Source organism: Arachis stenosperma, chromosome 5 (genome assembly GCF_014773155.1).
Source record: "Arachis stenosperma cultivar V10309 chromosome 5, arast.V10309.gnm1.PFL2, whole genome shotgun sequence".
Taxonomy (NCBI): Eukaryota; Viridiplantae; Streptophyta; class Magnoliopsida; order Fabales; family Fabaceae; genus Arachis; species Arachis stenosperma.
This window is the reverse complement of record NC_080381.1, coordinates 134,570,508-134,575,676: the sequence shown is the minus strand read 5'-3', so window position 1 is coordinate 134,575,676 and position 5,169 is coordinate 134,570,508. Positions and strand designations below refer to the sequence as shown.

General features: G+C 36.3%; 1 non-coding gene across 1 annotated transcript; it reads left to right on the top strand.

Moving 5' to 3' along the window:
- The first annotated feature begins 467 nt into the window (after positions 1-467).
- Positions 468-571, top strand: LOC130983826 (small nucleolar RNA R71). Its single transcript, XR_009087799.1, has one exon. It is a non-coding gene; the product is annotated as a small nucleolar RNA R71 (small nucleolar RNA).
- Positions 572-5,169: the final 4,598 nt, after the last annotated feature.

The window sequence follows — 5,169 nt, the reverse complement described above, 5'->3', positions numbered from 1 at the left end:
GAGGCTTTTGTTGATCCTTCCATGAGAAATTTGGATGATTTCTCCATGATGAGTTATAGGTGTTTCCATAAGGTTCACCCATGTAATTAACCTCTGCCATGGCAGGGTTCTCAGGATCATAAGCTTCTTCAAAAGCTGCCTCTCTAGTACTGTTGGATGCATGTTGCCATCCATTCAGATTTTGAGAGATCATGTTGACCTGTTGAGTCAACACTTTGTTCTGAGCCAATATGGCATTCAAAGCATCAATTTCAAGAACTCCTTTCTTCTGAGGTATCCCATTATTCACGGAATTCCTCTCAGATGTGTACATGAATTGGTTGTTTGCAACCATATCAATGAGTTCTTGAGCTTCTTCAGGCGTTTTCTTTAGGTGAATAGATCCACCTGCAAAATGGTCCAGTGACATTTTCGAACATTCAGAGAGACCATAATAGAATATATCTAATATGGTCCATTCTAAAAACATGTCAGATGGACATCTTTTGGTCAGCTGCTTGTATCTTTCCCAAGCTTCATTGAGGGATTCACCATCTTTTTGCTTGAAGGTTTGAACATCCACTCTGAGCTTGCTCAGCTTTTGAGGAGGAAAGAATTTATCCAAGAAGGCAGTGACCAGCTTATCCCAGGAGTCCAGGCTATCCTTGGGTTGTGAATCCAACCATATTCTAGCTCTGTCTCTTACAGCAAAGGGGAAAAGCATGAGTCTGTAGACTTCAGGATCAACTCCATTCGTCTTTACAGTCTCACAGATCTGCAAGAACTCAGTTAAAAACGGATAAGGATCTTCAGATGGAAGTCCATAAAACTTGCAGTTTTGTTGCATTAATGCAACTAGCTGAGGTTTCAGCTCAAAGTTGTTGGCTCCAATGGCAGGAATGGAGATGCTTCTTCCATCAAATTTGGACGTTGGCTTTGTGAAGTCACCAAGCATTCTCCTTGCATTATTATTATTTTCGGCTGCCATCTCCTTCTCTTGTTCGAAAATTTCTGAAAGGTTACCTTTAGAATAATGTAATTTAGATTCTCTTAATTTCCTCTTCAGAGTCCTTTCAGGTTCAGGATCAATTTCAACAAGAGTGCCTTTTTCCTTGTTCCTGCTCATATGAAAGAGAAGAAAACAAGAAAGGAAAGAGGAATCCTCTATGTCACAGTATAGAGATTCCTTTATGTTAGTAGAAGAAGAAAGGGGATAGGGATAATTGGATGGAGAGAGGTGAAGAGAAGTGTTAGCAATTAAATAATTAAATAGAATAAGTGAGAAGGGATAGAAAATTCGAAAATAATTTTAAAAAGGGGTTAGTAATTTTCGAAAATTAGAGATAAGATGTAATTAAATTAAAACATGAAACAATTAGTTAATTAAAAAGAATTTTTGAAAAAGGGGTGAGATATTTTCGAAAATTAGAGAGGGAAAAGTAGTTAGGTGGTTTTGAAAAAGATAAGAAACAAACAAAAAGTCAAATAGTTAGTTGAAAAAGATATTAAAATCAAATTTGAAAAAGATAAGAAGATAAGAAGTTAGATAAGATATTTTGAAATCAAATTTTGAAAAGATAAGATTTTTAAAAGGATAAGATAAAAAGATAAGATAAAAATTTTAAGAGAAAGATATTTTGAAAAAGATTTAATTTTTAAAATGACTTAACTAACAAGAAACTACAAGATAAGATTCTAGAATTTAAAGATTGAACCTTTCTTAACAAGAAAGTAACAAACTTCAAATTTTTGAATCAATCACATTAATTGTTAGCATATTTTCGAAAATATGGTATAAAAGATAAGAAAAAGATTTTGAAAAATAATTTTTAAAATTTTCGAAAGTAAGAAAAAAAATGGAAAAGATATGATTTTTGAAAAAGATTTTGAAAAGATAAGATTTTTAAAATTGAAATTTTGACTTGACTTGTTAGAAACAACTAATTTTGAAAATTTTTGACCAAGTCAACCCAAAATTTCGAAAATTTGGAGGGAAATAAGGAAAATATATTTTTTTTTATTTTTGAAATTTTTAATTATGAGAGAGAAAAACAACAAAAATACTCAATGCATGAAATTTTTAGATCAAAACAATGAATGCATGCAAGAATGCTATGAATGTCAAGATGAACACCAAGAACACTTTGAAGATCATGATGAACATCAAGAACATAATTTTGAAAAAATTTTTGATGCAAAGAAAACATGCAAGACACCAAACTTAGAAATCTTTAATGCATGGACTCTAACAAACGAAAAATGCATAAGAGAGACAACAAACAACACAAAGCAAGAAAACATCAAGATCAAACAAGAGGACTTATCAAGAACAACTTGAAGATCATGAAGAACACTATGAATGCATGGAATTTTCGAAAAATGCAAGAAAAATTTTTAAAGCATGCAATTGACACCAAACTTAAAAATTGACTCAAGACTCAAACAAGAAACACAAAATATTTTTGATTTTTATGATTTTTTAATTTTTTTTGGATTTTTATTAATTTTTTCGAAAATATTTTTGGAAAAACGAAAAATAAAAGAAAAATTTTTGAAAAAGATTTTTAAAAAGAAAATTACCTAATCTGAGCAACAAGATGAACCGTCAGTTGTCCATACTCAAACAATCCCCGGCAACGGCGCCAAAAACTTGGTGGACGAAATTGTGATCACATGCTCTTTGTACTTGTATGAAATTTAATAATTGGCTTTATTTGAATTCACAACTCCGCTCAACTAACCAGCAAGTGTACTGGGTCGTCCAAGTAATAAACCTTACGCGAGTAAGGGTCGATCCCACAGAGATTGTTGGTATGAAGCAAGCTATGGTCACCTTGTAAATCTCAGTTAGGCAGATTAAATTGGTTTATGGATTTTCAAATAATTAATAGTAAATAGAAAATAAAAAAAGGATAGAAATACTTATGTAAATCAATAGTGGGAATTTCAGATAGACGTGTGGAGATGCTAGAATCCTTTCGAATCTCTACTTTCTTACTACTTTCATCCAATCATTCTTACTCCTTTCCATGGCAAGCTATATGTAGGGCATCACTATCATCAATGGCTACTTTTAATCCTCTCGGGAAAATGGTCCTATGCGCTGTCACTGCACGGCTAATCGTCTGGAGGCATCACCCTTGTTGATAGCTACATCCCATCCTCTCAGTGAAAATGGTCCAAATGCTCTGTCACAGCACGGCTAATCATCTGTCGGTTCTCAATCAGGTTGGAATAGAATCCATTGATTCTTTTGCGTTTGTCATCACGCCCAGCCTTCAGGAGTTTGAAGCTCGTCACAGTCATTCAATAACGGAATCCTACTCGGAATACCACAGACAAGGTTAGACTTTCCGGATTCCCAGGATCCTACTCGGAATACCACAGACAAGGTTAGACTTTCCAGATCCCCATGAATGCCGCCATCTATCTAGCTTATACCACGAAGATTCTGTTGGGGAATCTAAGAGATATGCGCCCGGCCTAGAGTAGAACGGAAGTGGTTGTCAGTCACGCGCGTTCATAGGTGAGAATGATGATGAGTGTCACTGATCATCACATTCATCAAAGTGTTGTGCAACGTATATCTTGGAATAAGAATAAAAGAGAATTGAATAGAAAGTAATAATAATTGTATTGAAACTTGAGGTACAACAGAGCTCCACACCCTTAATCTATGGTGTGCAGAAACTCCACCGTTGAAAATACATAAGTGAAAGGTTCAGGCATGGCCGAATGGCCAGCCCCCATGATCTGAGAACTAATCGTCCCCAAGATGCTCTTCAGATCTAAAGTGATCAAAAGATGTCTAATACAATAGTAAATCATCCTATTTATACTAGACTAGCTACTAGGGTTTACATGAGTAAGTAATTGATGCATAAATCCACTTCCTGGGCCCACTTGGTGTATGCTTGGGCTGAGCTTGATCTATCCACGAGCTGAGGCTTTTCTTGGAGTTGAACTCCAAGTTATAACGTGTTTTGGGCGTTCAACTCCGGATCATGACGTTTTTCTGGCGTTTAACTCCAGACAGCAGCATGTACTTAGCGTTCAACGCGAAGTTACGTCGTAAATTTCCAAATAAAGTATGGACTATTATATATTGCTGGAAAGCTCTAGATGTCTAATTTCCTACGCCATTGAGAGCGCACCATTTGGAGTTTTGTAGCTCCAGAAAATCCATTTTGAGTGCAGGGAGGTCAGATTCCAACAGCATCAACAATCCTTTTGTCAGCCTTTTTTAGAGTTTTGCTCAAGTCCTTCAATTTCAGCCAGAAATTACCTGAAATCGCAGAAAAACACACAAACTCATAGTAAAGTCCAAAAATGTGAATTTAACATAAAAACTAATGAAAACATCCCTAAAAGTAGCTTGAACTTACTAAAAACTACCTAAAAACAATGCCAAAAAGCGTATAAATTATCCGCTCATCAATAAACCATGAAATAGTGGTTTATCAGACGCACAGGTCCTGTTCCTCAAATTTTGCTTTGTTTTCAACTATTTCACCTTTCCGACAAGGTTGTAAGCTTCTATAACACCTTTTTAAGACTTTTGGGCATATTTTTGGGCGTTCAAACATGGGAAATGATTTAAAGGTCTTAGACATTATTATTTAGGAAAAGTTAGCAAACGGAGTACTAGGTTTCTGTTGTACTGGAGAAGGTTTGATGATGTGTGCTGAATGGTTGATGAATGAGATGTGAAAGCAAGGAACTGAATTGTGCAATGAACAGTGGTTGAAAGGAGTCGAGGACTCTGAATAAAGTGATGGATCCATCTTGTACTACAAATATTTTTGAAAACCACTGTATCACTTTTCATTGAGATTATGAGATGCTATACGCCCGGCAGGGGCCGAGGTTCGATCCTGCCTGTCGCGGTAGCGGCGGCGGCGTAAGGGCGGTGGTTTGTCTCGCTTGCACTTAGATGTGAGGTCGATGGCAATAGATCCCGCTCGCATCCCTTTGGATCATCAGAGCGTACAGCCGCAAAACCCTGGATATTGATCCGAGCACTATATCTCGGGGGTTCCCACACCATGAATCCGAAGGGCAACATCTCCATGGAGATGTGTTGAGTTGGCAGTTGAACTGACAATATGATATCACAGCCAGTAGGACATGCATTCATCATATGCATTTTCTACCTGTTTGTATGCTTTGCCGACTTGATATTGTTTTCCT